Source organism: Mercenaria mercenaria, chromosome 3, assembly GCF_021730395.1.
Source record: "Mercenaria mercenaria strain notata chromosome 3, MADL_Memer_1, whole genome shotgun sequence".
Classification (NCBI taxonomy): domain Eukaryota; kingdom Metazoa; phylum Mollusca; class Bivalvia; order Venerida; family Veneridae; genus Mercenaria; species Mercenaria mercenaria.
Window position 1 is genome coordinate 57,561,746 of NC_069363.1, and position 23,795 is coordinate 57,585,540.

At 34.9% G+C, this 23,795-nt stretch overlaps 6 non-coding genes across 6 annotated transcripts; all 6 read right to left on the bottom strand.

Annotated features, from left to right (window-relative positions):
* Positions 1-1,253: 1,253 nt before the first annotated feature.
* Trnam-cau (transfer RNA methionine (anticodon CAU)) lies at positions 1,254-1,325 on the bottom strand. The gene has a single exon. It is a non-coding gene; the product is annotated as a tRNA-Met (tRNA).
* Positions 1,326-4,944: 3,619 nt separating this feature from the next.
* Positions 4,945-5,016, bottom strand: Trnam-cau (transfer RNA methionine (anticodon CAU)). The gene has a single exon. It is a non-coding gene; the product is annotated as a tRNA-Met (tRNA).
* Positions 5,017-12,266: 7,250 nt separating this feature from the next.
* Positions 12,267-12,338, bottom strand: Trnam-cau (transfer RNA methionine (anticodon CAU)). Its single transcript has one exon. It is a non-coding gene; the product is annotated as a tRNA-Met (tRNA).
* Positions 12,339-13,583: 1,245 nt separating this feature from the next.
* Positions 13,584-13,655, bottom strand: Trnam-cau (transfer RNA methionine (anticodon CAU)). The gene has a single exon. It is a non-coding gene; the product is annotated as a tRNA-Met (tRNA).
* A 451-nt stretch (positions 13,656-14,106) lies between these two features.
* Trnam-cau (transfer RNA methionine (anticodon CAU)) lies at positions 14,107-14,178 on the bottom strand. The gene has a single exon. It is a non-coding gene; the product is annotated as a tRNA-Met (tRNA).
* A 210-nt stretch (positions 14,179-14,388) lies between these two features.
* Positions 14,389-14,460, bottom strand: Trnam-cau (transfer RNA methionine (anticodon CAU)). The gene has a single exon. It is a non-coding gene; the product is annotated as a tRNA-Met (tRNA).
* Between the last annotated feature and the right edge of the window lie 9,335 nt (positions 14,461-23,795).

Genomic DNA, 23,795 nt, shown 5'->3' on the forward strand with positions numbered 1-23,795 from the left:
AATTTAAAAGGGGGGATAATTCATGAAATACTGGTACAAGAGTTATGGCCCTTGTGTCATATGATGTGAGTGATGATGTTGAACAACTATTTTAAGTCTGAATCAAATCAATTTAGTAATAACTGGGATGGAGTGAAAGTGCATCAAAATTTTAACCTGAAATTCTAAGTAAAAAGGGGGAATAATTCATGAAATACAGGTGCAAGAGTTATGGCTCTTGTGTCATGTGATGTGAGTGATGATGTTAAACAACTATTTAAGTTTGAATAAAATCCATTAAGTATTCAATACCTACACAACGGTGTATAAATGTACATGTTAGACTAAGTGTAAGACATAAAATTTGCCATTTGAATACACGCAATCATATTGACCACTGTAGTAAAAATGGTTGGTAGAAGCGTCGACAAGAAAGATGAAATACGGGCTTACATCAAAGCTCGCTCCAAACTTGGTTGTTCTTTGAAGCAGCTGATGACTGAACTTTCTACTGCTTATGGACCTTCTTGTGTGATTTATGACTCAGTTCGGCGGTGGAAAAAGAAATCTGAGTCTGGTGTAGAGTCCATCAAAAATGCACCGAAATCAGGTAGTCCAAAATCTGCATCTCGTAAAGAAATCGTTTCCAAAATAAAGGAAATCATTGAAGGAGATGTCAGATTTACAGTTCGTGATATTGCACGAAAGGTAGGCATATCACTATCAACGGTTCACCGTATTTTGAAGAAGCATTTGAAAGTCAGAAAGATTTCTGCTAGATGGGTGTCACATCTGTTGACTGATGAGCAAAAGAGGCAACGGGTTAAAGTGGCCAAAAAGCTGCTTCAAATGTTTCCAAAATATGACAAAAAGCACTTTCCCAATGTCGTCACAGGTGATGAAACCTGGGTCCATTATTTTGAGCCCGTCAGAAAGGTTAGCAATCAGATCTGGGCCACTAAACACAGCAAACACCCAATAATTGCCAAACGTTCTTTGAGTGCAAAGAAGATTTTTTATGCAATCTTCTTCTCTGGTGAAGGAGTCGCAATAAAAGTGCCGGTGAAAAAGGGCAAAAGCATCACCGGAAAGTACTACAAAGACGTAGTACTGAAGAAACTGAAAAAGTCATCAGAAAATATTTAATGGGGGAGACTACTATATCAGGATTGTGTTGCATTTATTAAGGACTGTCTAATTAAAGCAGCTCTCTGATTCTGACGATTGGTGCTAGTGTAAAAGATACCAAACTAAGTCCAGTAATAAAAATGTTATAGCAGAGCGAGGTTTCGATCCTCGGACCTCTGGGTTATGGGCCCAGCACGCTTCCACTGCGCCACTCTGCTCTACGTGTATATTTTCGAATTAGATCATATGTTTTGAAATAATTACAATGTGTTGCATCAGAAAATATTTTAATTTTATCTAAACAGTGTTCCGTTTGGACCGTCGATATTTTTATTATCGAAAAGCGAAATCGCGAAACTACGATGATGAAAGTCGAAAACACGATGGTGAAAGTCGAAATCATGATAGTGAAAACTCGAAACTACGATGGTGAAAGTCAAAATCACGAAACCTCGTTGACGAAAAATGCGACATAATTTCGCGTTTTCACCACCGTGATTACGTGTTTTCATCATCGTGGTTTCGACTTTCGTCATCGTAGTTTCGACTTTAATCATCGTGGTTTCGACTTTCACCATCGGTTCTTTTGATTTTTGAGGAAATAAGTCTTAAAAAGTGTCAAAATGCACTGGACAATAACAGTGTTAATTCGTCTTCAATATATTCATCCAAGTGTTTGAAATATTATTTTATTTGGTAACTTGAGAGGTAATGAAGTATTAACAAGAGCACCGCCTACAGGTGCCATCGCTCGTCTGTAAGTGCTGGACAGTATGTAAGAGAAGAGTTATAGTTCAGTTAAGGGTCATAATTCTGACAAAATCGTAGAGTTATGGTTCTTGGCCTACACAATCAACTAATGATAATAAACAAGTGTGCAAAGTTTCAAAGCTGTAGTTCCTATATTTTTGAGAAAAGGTGGACATAAACAACATATTTAAACGTGAAATCAATTTTTCTAAGTACAAAAAGGGCCATAATTCTAACATAATGCATATCAGAGTTATAGTTCTTGGCCTACTTAGTCAACTAATGATGATAAACTATGTGTGCAAAGTTTCAAAGCTGTAGCTCCTATAGTTTTTGAGAAAAGGTGGACCTAAACAAAAATTTTAACCAACGCCGACGCCGACGATCAAGTGACGACAATACCTCGTAGATTTTTTTCAAAACTCAGACGAACTAATTATATAAAGACATAACTTACCTGTTCATAAAAACGTTTGAATTATTACTTACTCTGTTGAAAGAAAGATGATATGGACTACAATGGGATAAGATCATTAAGTTTGTATGCTCTTTAAGTCTGAAGTGGCGGTAAGAGTGATGTTGGGTGCGCACCATAAACCGGTTTAAGCTCCCCGGTGGTGTTTTTGCCACTGACAGTTCCAATGTGGTGTCCCACTGTGTTCCCTTATTTGTTTGTTTTGCCCTCGTGTGTTTGCTTTGTGTGTGGGTGTGGGTGTTGTAGGTGTGTGCGTCTGCGTGCTGCGGGTTTCGTTTTGGGGAGGCTACGTTTTTGGAGCGTGGCATTCCCTGTTTGATATTTATCATTGTTTTTTAGAATAGATTATTTTGTTTCCACAAATATGGATCTGGCTCTGCTGAATAAAGTGCATAGAACAGATGATTCTCTTGTTGCTAACCTGTCGTATAGTGCAGTTGGTGAATTAGAAGAAATAGGAATATGTTAGGTCAAGAAAAGTTGACAGTGATGGAGGTGGGACTCTGCTAAACTGCAAAATGTTTGTGAATGTCCCTCAAGAAAACCAGGTATGTTGATGGTGGAATGAGAATATTAGGTACTTCAAACGTTGATATCAAACTTGAAAGGCTTAGTGTATTTGGATCACAACATTAGTCTCTTCTTGTATGTCAATCTGTTCATGTAATGAAAGATATAAGCAAGTGCAAGAGGCAAAGCAGAATAAACGTTGTAGTAAAATTACTTTTATGAAATTTAAAACCTTGTAAAGTATTTAAGCTGACAAAGATTACACATTCTTTAAGAGTACAATGAAACCAAACTTTTTGATAGCACTGCTTTTTAGTTGGGGTTTAAGTCACATCGAATAATTTTGGTCACATGACGATTTTTCAGCATTAATGGCGAATGGCGACATCAGATTCCTTTTCGCGCATTATTTCAGGCACGGCAAGCAAGTGAGTAGAATCACTGACCAACTGTAATTCAACTAGATGGCTTTCTTATATGACCACCCAATATGACCCCAGACCGAAAGAGGTTGGGGACAAGTTATTCAAAGTTACCAACCTTAACCCAGTCGGCCACATAGCCCCAATTTTCCAGTAGTATCTGTATTTTTTGAAAACATTGTTCCTGATCGACTTTTAGTCAGAAACATTTGGTTTCTTATAATAATCCCTATCCAAACTAAAATCGAAAAACTAAAAGTGATATTTAGAGATAAAAACAGAAATTAAACACATTTGAGGTTGACCGTCAATTCGTGCCGTCCAAAATGTGTTTACTAATTGTTGATAAAAATTGCTTCCTTCATGTATCTAACTGATTATCTTTATAGTTCCCCATAATGATATTCAATAATTGCATGTACACCCCACTCGTAAAACGACTACACAAACGTCTAAAACCTTTGATATTTTACATCAGTTGACGTTACAATACAACAAAAGCGATAAGAATAAATAAATCCTAATGTCTATTCTTATTTGGTCATATGAGGTTTAAATCGAATTCATATACAAGCTATTGGTAAAGTGTTGTATTTCAGATCAGGAAGACCGGAAGCATGGAGGTTTTTTAACATCCAGTTGGCGTTCTTAGATTTTTTTATTTTGTTTTGTTTTTGTTTGAGTTTAACATCGCAACGACACAATTATAGGTCATATGGCATCTTTCCAGCTCTGATGGTGGAGGAAGACCTTAGGTGTCCCTCCGTGCATTATTTCATCACAGGCAGGCATCTAGGTAGAACCACTATCTTCCGTAAGCCAGCTGGATGGCTTCCTCACATGAAGAATTCAACGCCCCGTATGAGGCTCGAATCCACATCAGTGAGGGGCAATTGATTCGAAGTTGTCGACCTTAACCACTCGCCTACGGAGACATCAATTCTTTTTATATTAATAAGAGCAAGTAACACCTATAAAAAGGCAACTATGAAACAAATCCTTAATACGTGGACTGAAATACTAGAATGAAATTTTACGGATATGTTTTCTTTACAGACCGAGTCATTTTAGAAAATTCGAATGCTTTCGCTTTCAATAAAATTGTAATATTTTCTTTTATTTCCGTGAAACAAACAGACTTAGCTGTTATGTTTTGTTGCGCTATGTTCTTTGTAAGGATATTCTCCAATTCAGCCTCTTCTCGGCGATATGACCTTTTGGTGTCGATTCGTCGTAGAATCCAACTCATTCACCCATTTTTGTATTTTTCTTAAAATTCAAAACTGTTTTCATTTGAAGCAACCGATACTGCAAACGCTAATAAGTGCGAATACGTAAATAAAAATAATTTAATGTGCGAGAAACTAGAGTTTTCCCAAGTATACTAACAGTGCATGTGCTCTACTAACTGCACTAAAAGCCAGTATTAGCAGGATCAAATCATATATTATTTTATCCAGGTTTAAGATTTAAGGACCATCTCATGTTTGTATGATCAAGAAAACAACTTGAAATCCCGAAACTCGGAAACATTGTATTCGAGCGATTGGTCGACATTTGATAAAGAATAATGTAAAGTGAAAATCAGAAAGCTGTATTAGAGGAGATTCTTGCTGGTTCATATAGTTTTAAAGATCTCAGTGTATGAAATTTCGGGCAAAGTCCAGAATGAAAATGTTATAGCAGAGCGAGGTTTCGATCCTCGGACCTCTGGGTTATGGGCCCAGCACGCTTCCACTGCGCCACTCTGCTCTTACTTTTTTGTTCCAAATCACATAATATGATATTTGAAATGATTACATTCTGTTGCATCAGAAAATATCTTAAAAGGTTTGATCACACGAAACAACTTAAAAAGCTGTAAACTGGTAACAGATACATTTCTATGCTCATGCTAAACACTAGAAGAAAAAGCACGACGACATCTCAAAATCTCACAAGATAACAAACAACGCTGTAAGTCCAGTTTCTCTTGCAGAATTTCAGAAGTTAAAATCATCAGTTGATTCTTTGACTAAAACCATTAACGGTATGAAATCAGAGAATGTGTCTCTCATTTTGATAAATCAAAGACTGAAAGGCTTTAATGAACACTTGCAGAATGAACTTTCTATCAATCAATCAATCAAAATTAAGGGATCTGCGAGAAACATATGAAATCAATTCACTAAAAGAATAGTTAGCGGTCGCAACCCCAAAACTTGGGAAAATGGATAGAATTATCAAAGAAGTTAAGAAACTGAATGATGATTATGAAAAACTGAGACTTATGCAAAACGAGAAGGCTAATCAAGTAATGGTTATTGATATAATCAATCAAAAACGATCAAATAGATGACCTTAAAGCTGAAAACAACAGTTTGAAAAATGAACTTGCGCAATTTAAAAAACAAACCAAAAATCAGCCTCACAATAGAGGAAATCAACGTATTCAGCATGTGCGTAAGGAAAACCCGCATCACGATCCCTCGGATGCCCAATGCAGGGTGTGGTTCCCAATGGCACAGAGGTGGCCAATCCTATCGTGGACGAGGTCAAGGAAAGAGAGGTCAATGCTGGCGCAATGAACGCTACTGAAATTGTTTACAAAAAGAAGACAGCAACATTAATGCATTATTTAGTGAATGGTGTTTATGCTTTTTAACTAATTCGGTGCTTAATATTCACAATGAATTTCAGTAAAGCTGGCGCACCATAAACCGGTTAAGCTCCCCAGTAGTGTATTTTTTTGCCACTGACCGTTCCAAGGCGGTGCTCCACTGTGTTCCTTTATTTTGTTCGTTTTGCCGTCGTGTGTTTGCTTTGTACGCGAGTGTGTGTGTTGGTGGTGTGTACGTCGGCGTGCTGTGGGTTTCGTTTTGGGGAGGCTTTTGGAACATGGCTTTCCCTGTTTGATATCTGTCCTTGTTTTTTAAGGTAAAAAATATTTAATTTGGTTAACTGGTAGTTACATGTATATGCAAGGTAAGCTGGGCTGGGTAATCGTCATAGCCACATTTCAGGAGTGAAATAATTTTGAAGGAGGCAGAAGTGTTGTGCAGTTGAAAATCAGTATAATTCTTTAAAAAATCTGAATGAAAATGCATACTATGAAGTTTCAACACATAAAATTAATAACTTCTGTAAGTGTAAAACGGCCAAATCTACAAAAAATGTAAAATATCTAAATATGTTTACGTTGCAATTCTTTCATGTTTTCATAAAAGATGTCAAAAAATATTATTATGTAAACTTTGACATATCATAGCATTTTTTCTTCTTTGTTCAGTCAGAATGTGCTAAATGTTTTTTGATTATTTAAGTGATTAAGTCAAATTAAGCTGTTTCGATGTAATTAGCTGTAAGAGGTTATGACTTTAAGTAATATTTAATACAATGTTGCCATGTTACCCTATTTTCCTCTTTAAATATGATTGGTTATTCTGTTGTTTTAGTTACAAAACGATTTCAGTTTTATTGGTCAATGAATTTATTTATTTATTTTGTTGGGTTTAACGTCGCACCGACACAATTATGAGTTATATGTCGACTTTCCAGCTTTGATGGCGGAGGAAGACCCCAGGTGCCACTCCGTGCATTATTTCATCACGGGCGGATACCTGGGTAGAACCACCAACCTTCCGTAAGCCAGCTAGATGACTTCCTCACATGTAGAATTCAACGCCCCGAGTGAGGCTCGAGCCCACATCGATGAGGGGCAAGTGATTTGAAGTCAGCGACCTTAACCACTCGGCCACGGAGGCCCCTATTGGTCAATGAAAAATATATCACTCTGAGATTTGGTAAAATGCAGAATAGATTTGGATTTCCAAGTCCTAACACTGTGTGGTTCCCCACTAGAAATAATTTGATACTGTTTAAATATATGTACTTTAGTTGTTAATGTCAGGATAACCTTTGAGAAACTTGTTATTTATTACGTTGCGTGGTTCTCCACGAGCAGTAATATTAAAAGTACAAAACGGAACGTTGTGTCAGCGATTTATTTCACAAACAGGTAGTGTCAGCATTATGGCATTACAATCGTCTAAATGCACTTGCTCAACAAGGCGGGGTTAAATTAGTATCAGTACGTTGTAACAACACTGCGCACCCCATGACTGGTACTACTGCGCACCCCAGGACTAGTACTTAGTTTAACGAATATATTCATACTCTAAACAATCTAGTAGGGGATCAAGAGTGCTATGGATATATAAAACAGTAGTTCGGTGTTACTGTAAGTATATATGATTACGCATTTACGCTATCCATTATATTTATCTGGGAAAATGTTAAAAACTGCTACCTAGTGACCTTACAAATATGAATTTAAGATATTCTAATTCGTTTGATAAGGAACACCAGACAAACAAAAAGTGTTAAACAATATATTAGTATGAAAATCAAGACCATCGTATACTATATATAACTGGATAATTATTTATTTATTTTGTTGGGTTTAACGTCGCACTGACAAAATTATGTCATATAGCGACTTTCCATCTTTGATGGTGGAGGAAGACCCCAGGTGCCCCTCAGTGCATTTTTTCATCACGGGAGGGCACCTGGGTAGAACCACCAACCTTCCGTAAGCCAGCTGGATGGCTTCCTCACATGAAGAATTCAACGCCCCGATTGAGGCTCAAACCCACATCGATGAGGGGCAAGTGATTTGAAGTCAGCGACCTTAACCCCCCGGCTACGGAGGCCCCCTCATAACTGGAGAAAGTTAACAGTAGTATAGTGTGTTGAACTATACTATTCCAAAAAAACAAAGACATATATCAAACAGGGAATGCCACGTACCAAAAACGCAGCCTCCCCAAAATGAAACCTACAGCACGCAGACGTGCACACCACAAACACACACACACATACACATACACGCACACACACAAAGCCAACACATGAGGACAAAACGAACGAACAAAGTAGCGTGACGACAGAGGCGGTTGCACGTAACAAGGCGTGAAGTGAAAAACTTAAACTATGCTACTGGTACTAATATCTTATTTCAATTGCAAAAAAAAAACAAGAAAGCGAACATTATCTTTGTCACAAAAAAAAATAATTTTAAGGATGTCGAAAAAATAATCCCTATAATAAGAACATTTCCCTTTCAATATCCGAGTGACATTCTCCATAATTGCAGATAAAAGGTAATGTAAACCAAACATCAGAAAGCTCTATTAAAGAGGAATTTCATGCTGAGTGATTTAGTTTTAAAGTGCTGATGCCAGTGTAACATCCGCACTTAGCCCGTTAATAAATATGTTTATGACAGAGCGAATTTCAATCGGTTATAGGCCCAGCACGCTTATATTGCGTCACTCTGCTCTACGCATATTTGAATAGAATTAAATAACATGGTTTGAAATGATTACATTTTGTTGCATTAGAAAAAATCTAAAAACTGTAAACTACAACAGGAAAACATCGAATGTATTCGATATTGTCCAAAACGGTCGCCCCCTTTATTTACACAAATTCCTATCAAATTCTGACAATTGGTGCCTGTGTAAGAAATTCCGAGATTCCGGACTAAAACAGAAAAAAAGGTCGCTCAACACGATAAAACTGACGAAAATGTTACAGGCTCGGTTTGACTGAGCCTGTTCACGGACGGTAGTGGAAATGGATGCTACCGTGCACGCTCACTAGCCCCGGGTTGGGCAGAACTCAACATTTACACATGCTACAAGTACAAATCAAAGCGCTCAAAGCGCTGATGGTGGCTGCTAATCAATGTTTAAAATATTACAAAGAAAGCGACAACTGAGGAATTTTTTTTTTTGCATTTTTTTTTAATATTCGGCTTTGGTTTCAAAATTAATATCTTATATTGTACATTTGCTGAAGGAAGATTATCCGTGAGGGAATATTATTTAGAAAACATACATGTCTTTGATTCTCACGGCAGGTCACATCGCAAACAATATCGAATGAATTTTAACTGAATGTTCTTTTATTTTTGTTCACTCTCGTATTGCTAAGCATGTTTTAGTACATATTGTTCTTGATATAACGATGAACTGTACCTGTTCAAGTTATATCCATAAATTACTGTCCTGTTCATAAATCATCTAACTAAATTTGCGCTAATTAGTGTTAATTGGCAGTATCAACGCCTGAGGAAATCCATATCACTGCTGATTATCGATTTTCTATAAATAGCCTAATTAATATGTGGTCATATTTTTGCGTGCTTGAAACGAAAACGAGACAATGCAGTCGAAAATTCAGTAACATTCTTAGATCACTAGGGTTCGTTAATATAATATCTTACAATTTGATAGCTATGACGAACATTTAAGTTTGTTCTGACATATTTGAAAAGTGTTACAACTTGCTGGAAAAGCTATCAGAGGTACAAACTGGTATTGTCTATGGACCGGAAATGTTTGGAATTTTTTCCGTTGAAATTCCGTTTCTATTTTTAGCCGCGGATTATTGCTAGCAGAAGTCATTGTTCTTTATCAAATAAAGCCTTAAATTTCGGGAGTTATACATGTGACACTGCGGTTAGGAAACATTTTTGAATTGTCAGTCATGATTCCCAGGCTAGGTTTCTATATATATAAGCTGCTTTTTCTACGTTATAAGCTACGTGACCTCTGGGGCAGTACTATGCAATAGCTAATCAATATCATCGCTCCAGTTCAGGTGACATGAGGTCACCGTTTATTCACGTGACCATAAATTTGCATGTTTGTATTCATACACGTGATTGTTTTAATTAAAACGTTGACTTCAGTTTGTATTGATTTTAGTCTCCGAATTTACATTAAAAATGGTATTAAGGCATATATTGTAGCTTTGCATATTCTGCACGTTGTGTAGATAATTGTTTACCTGGAAAGCTTGGAACTATTTCTGGTTGTGTTGTTAGGATGGTCTTAAGAACTGACAAGATTTCTCAAACTGAGTATTCTTTTTGACACTGGTGGCAGCAGCCACCAAAAACAATTTAGAGATATCCGCAGATGTGTTCATACGGCGGTGCACATGGAATCTTCAATGATACACTAGACAAGTGTGTAATTCCATGAAAAGCGGCGTATGGTCCCCAGTTAAAATAATGGGTTTGCCCTAAACGAGAAAACAATGGGTATGAACAAACTGGAATGTAGAAAGGGGATCTGAGGTTATGGAGCCTGCATATCACAGAAACTGCCAAAAGACAAAATTAAAAAACAGGCACCATATCCAAGGTGTGATTATACAATACCTAATTTGAAAGCTATGAAAGCGGGAATATTAGAACCACCCCGGCCGAAATGTTCAAGCCCGAAATGTTCAAGCTGAGAAACTAAACAGTACCAGTAACACGACGTAAAGGTCGTGCTGAACGATCTGAGAATATCAAAATATAACAGCCCTGATTGTATGTACGGGGAGACTTTTTACGGCCGTCGTACGGCACAAACAGCCCGGTAATAAAATGTTATAGCAGAGCGAGGTTTCAATTCTCAGACCTCTGGGTTATGGGTCCAGCTTTGTGTACATCTTAACAACCTAAAATAGTTTACTTTCAATTTATTTCAACACTTTATTATTGTATCAGAACATATATAAATCAGCCTTAATAACACGAGGATGGCTACTTGACAGTTCTAACTTGATTGACGTAGCACTGTTACATTCATATCAAAACAAAGAAGTCCATTAAGGGGAAAAACAGAAAAGGTACGGAAATAAAGTTGGGAATGTGTGTTTGTTCATACTTGCACTAAATACACATTCATACATTTTGTTCCGTAATGTCAATAGAGTAACGATCCTACTGATACAGATTACCCAATCATACAGTCTGTTACGTAATGTTATGAGAAAAACAGTCATGCTGACGCATGTTACACAATCATGCGTATTTTCCATCATGCCATTAGAAAAGCAATACTACTTAAAAAGGTTACGTATTTATACGGTCTGTTCCGTAATGTCAGGTGGCAGAAAACAGTCAAGAGTCCTAATTTTCAGAGTACGGACTGTCAGACGGTAAATATAAATTTTCGTTAAAGCAGATCGAGGTTCCGATCCCTTGACCTCTTGGTTATCGGCCCAGCACGCTTCCAGTGCGCCACTCTGTTGCCATTCTCTTGAAGTTTTCGGATTAAATGTGATATCAGATGCTTAAATTGTACGTGTTACATTAACATAGATGAAGACTTCAGGACCGGGCTTAAGTTAAATGTATTCAACACTGTCTAAACAATTTCTCCCCTTTATCTGGAACGGAAGTACTTGAAATAAGATCAGGTAAATTAGTCAGTACTTTTTAAAAAAATGTACACCATTGATCTCATATTTACTTTAACGAATAAATTCGTACCCTAAAAACAATAGAAGATGCAGAGTGTTATGGATATAATTATGTAGTAGTTGGAATATCGACACTGATTGCGCATTCATGCAGTCCACTACATTTATATTCATATGAGCCGTGCCATGAGAAAACCAACATAGTGGGTATGCGACCAGCAAGGATCCAGACCAGCCTGCGCATCCGCGCAGTCTGGTCAGGATCCATGCTGTTCGCTAACGGTTTCTCTAATTGTAACAGGCTTTGAAAGCGAACAGCATGGATCCTGACCAGACTGCGCGGATGCGCAGGCTGGTCTGGATCCTTGCTGGTCGCATACCCACTATGTTGGTTTTCTCATGGCACGGCTCAATTATATTATGATAAAATGTTACGAATCCACAGTGTAACTTACTATTCTTACAAATTGAAAAATACGAGTTAAAGATATTCTAATTTGTTTCATCGGTAAAACATCAGACAAGCAAAAAAATAAAACAATGTATCATTGCGACCAAACAAGTCACTTATAATGATTTTTCCAGCACAAAATTTAAGCATGAAAAAGCTCATCTTCAGAATGTCTAGAAAAAAAAGTAAAAATATTATAGATAAAATCTGTCTCTCTGCAATTTTGGAAGCATTATATCCAAACGATTCATGCGACTGACACCAATGTACTCGAGATCCCTTACTAAGCCTTGTGATAAAAATATTATAGCAGAGCGAGGTTTCGATCCTCGGACCTCTGGGTTATGGGCCCAGCACGCTTCCACTGCGCCACTCTGCTGTCATGCTTTTTCTTATTAATTACTATGATCTGATATATTAGTTACATTTTGTTGCATCAGAAAATATTAAAAATCCGAGATTACTTAGAGGGAGACTACAGGATCGAGATTAAGTTTATGTATTGTTGCTGTCTGAAACAGTTGCTCCCCTTTTCTAAACACAGGCACCAGGTACGCACCCTCAATCTCATTTAGTTTAACGAATAAATTGCTATAATAACAAAAAGGAGCCTAGAAGTGTTATAGATGTATGACACTGTTTTAACGCATTCATGCAGAGTCATTAAAATTCACCCTGTTATGTTGTGATCTTACAAACTAATCAAGGAGTACTAAACCATGAGTGAAAGACTAATCAACGAGTACTAAACCATGAGTGAAAGATATTCTAATGTGTGTCATCAGGACATCAAGAAAACCCATTTAAAACAATATATTAGTATGAACAATCCAGACATATATAATACTGTTACACGGACAACATTTATCCATTTTAACAGCAAATATCAAGTGAACATTACCTGTGCCGCGGAAAAAGTCATCTCGCGAATGTCAAAAAAAAAGTCGAGACAAACAAAGTGTGTTCCCCTTCCATATCCGAGTGATTTGTCGACATTTTCTCCATCATTGCAAATAAAGGATAATGTAACAAAGTTAGAAAGTCCTGCTAAAGAGGTAGACTGATGACTGATGCCAGTGTAAGAGACTCCGGACAAAGCCCGGTAAAGCAGAGCATAGAATACAAACCTAAAGGGAGACTACAGGACCGGGATTAAGTTCAATCAGACAGTAGGTCATACCGATACTGATTACGCATTCATATAGTCCCTTACATTGAAGGGACAAAATATCAAAAATATACACTCTAACAAACTCGAGTTTACGATATTCTGAAATTCGTGTCAACAGAGATGCCAGACAAAAAGAAAACATATAGTCATACGAAAATCAAGACATATACTAAACGTACCTGGTCAACATTTACTGGTTTCAAAAGCAAACAAATATCAAAGGAACATCACCTGTGTCACAGCAACTGTCAAGACAAATAGTCTACGTCCCAATGTTAAGTGACCATCAGACAATCAAATTCTGTACCACATAGATTTTCTAGTGATTGATCGGCATTTTCACAATGAATGCAGATAAAATATAATGAAAATCAAATATCAAAACAATCCTATTAAAGGAAAGTTTCTTGCTAAGTGAGAGATTCTGGACTATGCCCGGTAATTAAAATGTTATAGCAGAGCGAGGTTTCGATCCTCGGACCTCTGGGTTATGGGCCCAGCACGCTTCCACTGCGCCACTCTGCTCTTCGCATTTGTATTACTAATTATACTGATATGGTTTTAGATGTTTACATTTTGTTGCATCATAAAAGATATATTTTAAAAAATTATTACAAACCTAATGGGAGGCTACAGGACCGGGCTTAAGTTGAATTTAAAACATTTACTCCCCTTAATCTAAACTGGGGCATCAGGTTTAACTCGATACTGATTACGCATTCACGCAGTCCATTACTTTAAAGAGACAAAATATTAAATATCTACACTCATACAAACTCAAGAACATGGGTTTAAGATATTCTAAAATTCGTGTCAACAGAAACATTAGACAAACAGAAAATATAAAACAATATAATCATATAAAAATCAAGACATATATATAAAGCATAATAAAACCAAATATCAAACAGCCCTTCTTGCTTGGTATCAGTGTCAGAGATTTTGGACTACCGTATGTCCAGTAATAAAAATGTTATAGCAGAGCGAGGTTTCGATCCTCGGACCTCTGGGTTATGGGCCCAGCACGCTTCCACTGCGCCACTCTGCTCTATGTATATTTAATTCGAACTGAAAAATAAGATTTTAAATTATTACATTTTGTTGCATCAGAAAATATTTAAAATAATGTAAGCGTTGGAGAAGACTATATCACAGGATTGCGTTGAATTTATTGAAGACCGTCTAAAGCAGCTATATGATACTAACGACTGATGCCAGTGTAAAAGATTCCAAACTAAGTCAAATAATAAAAATGTTGTAGCAGAGCGAGGTTTCTATCCTCGGACCTCTGGGTTATGGGCCCAGCACGCTTCCACTGCGCCACTCTGCTATATGTCCATAATATTAAACCACAATTACATACTTTATATTCATAATACAGAACATATTTTGTAAATCATTCTCAATAAGGAAACAAATGAGGAAGGGGGATTTACTTGAAATACTGTCTAACTCATACCAGAAACAAAAAAGTCCATCCAGAAGCAAACAGAAAAAAATGTTAGGAGGAAAAAAAGACACAGATTACCCATTCATATAGTCTGTACCATAACCATGGCTAGGAGAAAAAAAAACACAGATTACCCATTCATATAGTCTGTACCATAATCATGGCTAGGAGAATGAACAGTCATACTGACGCAGTTAAACTTTCATAAAGTATGTTCCATACTGTCATGAGAAAGAACAGTCATACTCACGCAGATTAACCATTCACACAGTATGTTCCGTAATGTCAGGAGGAAAAAGAAGATAGTCATACTGACACAGATTACCCGTTACAGTCTGTTTCATAATCATAGCCAGGAGAAAGAAAAGTATTAAAAATTCATAGCACTGCGAGGTTTCGATCTTAAGGGCCCAGCACTCTTCCACTGCGTCACTCTGCTCTACGCATATTTATTTTCAATTTAAATAATCATACCGAAGAATATTCCTCCGGCCAATAATCGATAGCGGTCAGATTTTCTATATAGAAATAAGAAGGGCATGTACACATTTTACTTAATAACAAAATTACTAAAAATAAGAAACCTTAGGTGCAAACATATTACCAAAGTTCAACATTTGATTCATCACAAGGTTTTTTTAATTAAATTTTATCTTAATTTTTTATTCGTTCTTCGCATGAAGTTTGATGCCATCATTTCGTCATTTTTCCCTTCTTTGTTTCCATATAAAATGTACAAAAAGCTCATACATGCGTTTCTTCAAAGCATTTTTTTTGTATAAAACCATTGATATGAAAGCTTAGGTGCAAGAACTTTCCTACTCTCATTGAATTTATCTTTTGAATGATATTTGTTTCATTTTTGTGAAATAAAAATTTGATTCGTTCTCAGACGGTTTATTTCCACTAATTTCGAAGAAAAATTAACTTCAGCGCGAAGTTGTTGTTGTAGCGTCATAAGCAGACGATATTATAGTATGCCGCGTGAACATACGGTATTGTGATCAAAAGGTTAAAGTAATGATTTAATCATTTAATGTAATTTTACTTCGCGAGTAATTCATTTTGTGTTAATATCACAAAAACAATATAAGATAAATATTGCATTTTAATATTTCGGTTCTAAAAAGAAAGAGATGCGCATTTCTTCTTATGTTGTTCTCATCTTATTTCATATACATTTAAATATCAAGTGTCAGTTATGCCAATTATGTCAATTAAACATTAAAAGAGATAGCTTTCCTATCGACCCTTGGATCACAAGTGCAAACTGTCGTAAAAAAGTAAAATACAGAATTTTTTGTATATTATTAAGTAAAATCTTAATAAATTTGAGTAAATAAATTTCAAGGTCCGCCTTGATCAAATTAAAGCTGGAAAATATGTCCGGAGCATTTTTTTGTGTACAAGAATGTTTTTGCAATGTAAATAATATCTGCATTTAAAACAGAATTGAATTTTACTTCAGTAACTTAATGATATATTTTTGTTTTCGTGAACATTTTACCTGGTTTCATGATCTTTTCAGTTATCATAAATGTCGTCGTGATTAACTTACTTTCATAATTTATTGTACATGTTCAATTCAAGATAATTTTACATGAAACAAATTTCTATATAGAAGTAATAAAATGTTGTATGCATCACGCATAAATCCTTTTTATTGGACCTGTAATAAAACTTGCCAATTACCTCTAAATAAGGAACGTTAAAACAACACAGACGTTTATAATACTGATAAGGCTATAATTGCGTTTTGAATTTAATACGGGTATTTGTTTTGTAATTACAAGGTAAAATTATCATGCTATTTTAATCTTTTGCATATTTTTTATTTTGCAAACAGTTTTCATATATTGGTGGAGTTATATTAAAATGAATAATGTCTGCCTGAATATGGCAAAATACCTGTACCACGCTGATTGCCACTATCTTTTTTTTTTTTTTTTTTTTTAAATTTTACAAACATACCATAATTTTCGATTCATTAAACTTCCTATTTTGTCTATATGTTAAGAATTATTGAATTGATATACGTGTGATGTTCAACCATTTCAGATTAAAATAATTCAAAACCTACACCTGTGTAATTATAAATTGTAAACAGCTGTTTAAAAAAAAACAAACAACAAAATAACTTATCAGTATCAGTTTATTTTTCAACGACAGCATATTTTATAGATGGGAGACGCCGTAAAAATATCAATGCTAGTGCTATATAAATATAAAAGGATGTGTCTTTGGGTACGAACCTCCTTTTTTCTAGAGATTAAGGGTCATTTACATTTCAGATTTGGTTGAAAATGAAAAAAAAATAAATAAAAGACTTCATCGATATTTGCCTTTAACTTGAATCTAAATGGTTTACAGATAGCAATGTTCAGCCGATTTGTTACATTGTTTTTCGAAAACATGTTAAAATATACATTCTTCTTATATAAGAATATGTATGAAAATAATTTAATATGAAAATATGGTTTTTATTGCTGATAGATATGGTCTATTGATATAAAAATTAATTTAATTATTATAAAATAACATGTTAAAAATGCAAAGTCACGTGATCGTTTGGTGTGGTCGTTCAAAATCTTGTGGTGTAAAAAATGGATTTTAGATGGATTTAAACAGTTTTTTAACTAGTAAATTTAGAACTGGATATTAGAATATTGAATAAGGAATACACATATAAATTTACATGGGGAAAGGAAAACGGATAAGAACTGAAAAAAGGAAAAACAGTAGTGAAGGAGAGAACAATGATCATACGCTAAAGGCGGGAAGGTATAGGTCAAAATCTGGCTCGGATTCTAACCCAGTATTAGTGAGCGAAGTTCTTAATCAGACTAACGGTATTTTGTACAATAGTGAAAATCTCGATAACAGTGTATTTGATCCTTCATGTGTTCCGATTGAAGAGTCAGTAGGGCAGTCCAAAACTTCTGAAAGCACGCACGCAAGCAAAATGGCAACAAACATAAGCAAGCAAGAAACAAGTAATGATGATCTTTTAGCATATATGAAGAAACTAGACACAAAAATCACTAACATGGACACTAAACTGCAAACGCTAGAAACACTAGAAAAAAAAGTTGATAGCTTTGAAAATGAACTAAAGAAAATATGGACAAAACTACATGGCATGGACCAAAAAACTAATGAAAGGATTAATTCAATTGAAGAAAAAACGGATTCTGTTGACTTTGCACTTGCGCAAACTGCAAGCAAATTAACACTTTTAGAAAAGCAAAGGGAGAACTTACAAAATGATGTGACATACTTGCAATCGCAATCTATGCGAAATAATCTCATTTTCTCTAACATACCAGAGGACCCTGCGGAGAAAACTGAGGACACAGAAATCAAATTAAGACAATTTATGGTTGACAAAATGAAAATTGCACAGGATCTAGTGGACAGTATATCTTTTGAGAGAGTACACCGTATGGGCAGTAAATTAAATGGACGCTATCGTAGTATCGTTGCGAAATTCACTCTATACAAAGAGAAGGAATTAGTACGTAAACAGTGGAAGGCCCTATCTGGTACACCATACTTTGTAAACGAACAACTCCCAAAAGAAGTTGTCGACAAGAGAAAGAAACTCGTCCCAAAGATGAAAGCAGCCCGGGAACAAGGTAAGACCTCATGGATATCCTACGACACCCTTTACATCGACGGTAAACCTGTCAGAGACTAGGAGTTCGCTGGGGATGAACTTAAGATCCTTTCCTGGAACATAAATGGGCTAGGTAAAGCCAAAGAGACAGTATTGAGCTTGTAGATATATTATCAAAACATGACATTATTTTTCTGTATGAAACTTTTGCTACCAAAGACAGTAATATTGCTCTATCTGATTATGTAACTCATAATTTTTATAGAAAATTCCAGCATCGTAGAGCAAAAAGACCGAGTGGTGGAATTGCATTATATTATAGGGAATCAATTGCTGATGGCATTTCTATTGTTGAAAATAAATATGACACTCTACTTTGGATTAAACTAGATAAAACTTTTTTTCATACAGAAAACGATATTTATATATGTGGTGTGTACCTCTGGGGAGAAGATTCCCCGGCTTACAATACAGTAAATGTTGATCTGTTTGACTGCCTTGAAAATGATGTTAGTCTTTATGAAACCCTAGGTTCGGTATATTTAGCAGGCGATTTTAATAGCCGAGTGGGTGATAAACATGATTTTATTATTTGTGATCGTATAAATCAGTCATTCGATGATGACTGTTATGTTCCCGACAAGTACATAGACCGGGCCTCAATGGATAAGACCTGTAATACCCATGGAGTTAAATTAATTGACCTGTGTCGATCAAATAACCTCCGCTTAGTCAACGGGAGATTAGGTAGTGATTGTAATACTGGAATGTATACATATGTTTCGCAAAACGGGGCGTCCGTTATTGACTATGTTATAACCAATGAAATTAATTTTTCAAATATAAGTTCTTTTTGTATACAAAGTATAAACGAATGGAGTGATCACGCTCCCGTTACTTTTTCATTATACACAAATTATAGCACACCTGTTTTAGAAGAAAGTGTTAGTACTAGATATAAATGGGTAAATGACCTACAAAATACCTTCCGGGTAGGTCTGATTGCAAAATTACCTGACCTTAATCGCCTTACGAGCGATATTGATAAAAATGATCGCATGTCCATTAATACTATGTTAAATAGTTTTACAAGTCTAATTAGGGAAGTAGCAGATCCACTTTTTTCCAGAACTTATATAAGTAAAAAGCGTGTTACATTTGCAGATAGTTACTCTGTAAGTGATGCAGACTGGTTTGATGCTGATTGTAGATTATTAAAAAGTACATACTTAGATGCATTGAGTTCTTTTAATAGTTGTAAAAATTTAGCCAGTAGGCAATATTTTTGTCGATGTAAAAAGGAATATAAAGATTTAATTCGTAGAAAAAAGAAAGCTTATATTAAAATGAAATACTCTGAAATTGAACGATTACGGTTTTGTAATCCCAAGCAATTCTGGAAACATTTTAAGAAAAATAAATATACTGGTACAAAAGATGATATATCTTTAGATGAATTTAAAAATTATTTCGAAAATTTGTCGAACAATGTATTTCAGTCCCAAAATGATGAATGTAAAGCTTTTTGTAATGAACATGATTTTAATTCTTCGGACTGTAGTTATGAAGAATTGAATGTCCCCATTACATGTGAAGAAATACAGAAGGCTGTAAAGTCGCTTAAGTCAAACAAAGCTGCAGGTTCAGACTGTCTTTTAAACGAGTATTTTATTGAATCTATAGACGTATTGTGTTCACATCTTTGTGGTGTGTTTAACGCTATTTTAGAGTCTGGTTTTTTCCCAGACAAATGGACAGAGGGTATTATTGTACCGGTATTTAAAAAAGGTGACCCCAAAGTTGTAAATAATTATAGGGGAATAACTCTAGTTAGTTGTATGTCTAAGTTATTTACTACAATATTAAATAATAGAATTGAAACATTTTGTAACAATTATTCAGTAATTTCTGATTGCCAATTCAGTTTTAGAAAAGGAAAGTCTACTGTTGATGCTGTATTTATTCTGCACTCTGTCATACAACATTACCTAAATAATAACAAACGCTTATATGTAGGATTTATTGATTTAAAATCCTGTTTTGATAGTATTTGTAGAAATTCACTATGGTTGAAAATGTACAAGTGTGGCATTCAAGGAAAAATTCTGCGCATTATAAAGGATATGTATGATAAAGTAAAATCATGCGTAAGATGCTGTAATTCATATTCTGATTTTTTCCAGTATGCAATAGGCTTACGTCAAGGGGAGGTAATTTCGCCTATACTCTTTTCTCTCTTCGTAGAAGACCTTGAATTGTACTTACAAGGCAATTTTAGTTCTGGTTTATTGATTGACGACATTGTATTAATTCTATTACTTTTTGCCGATGATATGGCAATTATGGGTAAAACTCCGGAAGATCTGCAGAATAGTCTTGATTTATTACACACATATTGTATACAATGGGGATTAGAAGTTAATGTTATGAAGCTAAAATTGTTGTATTTAGGAAAAGGGGAATTACTTTCGCTAGAGAAAGATGGTTTTACAATAACCAACCGATAGAAGTTGTAGATTATTTTAATTATCTTGGTACAGTTTTTAACTATACAGGGAGTTTTGTGTTAAACCAAGAACATTTGATTGGTAAAGCATTAAAGGCTTTAAACGTTTTATTGTATAACTGTAAAGATTTTGATTTTAAACCAAAGTTATTATGTCAGTTGTTTGATTCTTTTGTAGGCTCTATTTTGTCATACTGTTTTGAAGTATGGGGCCACAATAAGTCAAAAGATATTGAGCGTGTACATATTAAATTTTGTAAAAGAATCTTAAATGTTAGAAGTAGCACTTGTAATGCAAGTGTTTATGGTGAGTTAGGTAGGCACCCTCTATATATTGATAGATATGTGAGAATAATAAAATATTGGTGCAAATTAATAAATACTGATAATATTATATTAAGGAAAGTCTATGAACTAGGTGTATCTGATTGTAATATAGGTAAAAAGAACTGGGTATCGAATGTTAAAAACGTATTAGATATGTATGGCTTTTCTGAATATTTCAATAATACTAGTTTGATAGATTGTAAAATGTTTCCAAAGATTTTTAAACAAAGACTTATTGATAATTACATGCAAGAGTGGTTTGCATCTGTTGAAAATAGTGCCGTGTTAGATCTTTATAAAAATTGTATAACAACTCTCACATATAGATGCTACTTAGATTTATTACCTAAAAGTTATAGATTTTTTGTTACAAGGATAAGAATATCTGCACATACTCTTAGAATTCAAACTGGTCGATACGGACAAAATAGAATACCACGTAATGAACGATACTGTTTATGTTGTAACACTATAGATATTGAAGATGAATATCATTTCATTTTAATATGCCCATGTTATATAGATATTAGAAGAAAATACATTAAGAAGTATTATTATAATAGACCATCGATGTACAAATTCATTGAACTTATTACTACAAATAAAAAGAGTATATTATTAAATCTTGCAAAGTATATTAAAGAATCTGTTAAAACTAGAAATATGATTATGAATGCTAACAATTAATATTAACATATGCGTCTTCTATTAGCAACTTTAACAACACATTTAAGCCTACTTGTTGATAGAATTATTATAAATATATTATGAATGGTATATTATAACTGTTCATCCTCCATCATTAAACATTACTTTTTGTTGTTTAATTATTATATTATTCATAATTATCATATGTTTGAAAGATCATGTTAACGTGACATTGTATTATCAAAATATATTGTTTATTATGCATGACGATGTACCATGTACAAGTCTTAAATAAAATTCTGTTCTGTTCTGCAATGGTTCAGAAAATTACACATTAAACATTCATTTGATAAAAATGACTTCTTTTATTTCTAATGAAAAATCCCTTTTCCATAATTTGTAACTCCAGTGATAATTCAAGCTTGTTTAATTATCTTATGAAAAACCTTCTCTTTTATTACACTTGATATTGAAATAAACATCCAGGTGACAATACCCGGAGGCAGTAGATATCGACATCGCAATACCGGTCACCTGTTACCAATATATGTTACCAATACCAAATAGCTGTTGTCTCCCCTGATATCGATTTTCTGCAATATCGGTCATGAGGTCAATTCTTCCTCATGACGATTTAAAATTATTACATGTTGTTGCATCAGAAAATATTTAGAATATTGTCGGCGTAGGGGGAGACTACTACATCACAATTTGTTCAGGACTATATAAAGCTGATTCTGACGACTGATGCCAGCATAAGAGATTCTGGACTAAGTCATAAAAGCGAGGTTTCGGTCCTCGTACCTCTGGGTTATTGGACGAGCATGTTTCCACTGTTCCCCTCCGCTAAATCATAAATATATGTAATATCTAATCAAAGTTATATACTTTTAAATTTATAACAAAACACTTCATACTGTTTTATCATAACTTATTTTATACACCAACCGCAGTAAGAAAACAAATGAGGGTGGCTTCTTGACCAGGAATAAATTGAATTGACTAAATACTGTCTTATTCACACCAGAAACAAAGAAGTCTATCCAGAAGAAAGAAAGTTGGGAATGAATGTTTGTTCATACTGACACAGATTCCACTTCAAACAGTATGTCCCTGAATGTCAGGAGAAAGAACAGTCATATTGACCATACAGTCTGTTCCGTAATGTTAAGAGAAAAGCAATTATAAGGACGCAGATTACGCATTCATACAGTATGTTCCGTATTGTGAGAAAAAAAGCAGTCAGAGTTCTAATATTAAGAGACTACGGAGCCCGATGGTTAATTATTTTGTTATTGCAGAGCGACGTTTCGATCCTCAGACCTCCCGGAAAAGGGCCCAGCACGCTTCCACTGCGCCATCCTGCTCATACAGTTAGTATTAAAAAATAGATTGCAGCATTATAGAATTTAAGCTTACTGTAGCACAATTAATGATGTGGAATGAAAATATGTGTCAATAAATTACAGTAATTGAGGGAGGCTAAATTATTTCCTTTTATCAGGAAAATTCAAATAAAATTGGCACTTTTCAGGGAGAAAACATTTCGTCCATTTTGTAATTTTGAGTTTAAGGCATCTACCATTAATCTGTAGAGAACCGGTCAAACTTTGCAAAAAAATACTGTTTCAGTGAGCATTTCTGTTGGTCTTCACTATTCTTTGGTGAAGTTGCATACTTGTCTCTCATTCTGCTGATCTGTTCTTCAAACTTAATACGAAACTTGGAAATAGTAGTCGCAAGTTGAAAGAGATGATGAAAATGCTCCGATAGGTCATTTAAACAGGGCACGCAAATTATAAACAACAATAACACTTTTAATGCTCCTGCAAAAAAAAAGATCCTCAAACAGCTGCTTTATTTACCGAACTGAGCGTTTTAGGTTGAAATGGGTTAGTACATTTTCCCGTTCATGACCATGGTTCTTAAATTATATCTAGGGGTAAAATTATAACAAGTGCAGTGCTTTTTTCCTTTCTAGTGTATTTATGGTATGCCTAAGGATAGGATATAACATGAAGGATGGAATTTTCTTTCTGGTGTGATGCCAGTGGCCAGTTTAAGAGATTCCGAACTTAGTCCGGTAATAAAAATGTTATAGCAGAGCAAAGTTTTGAT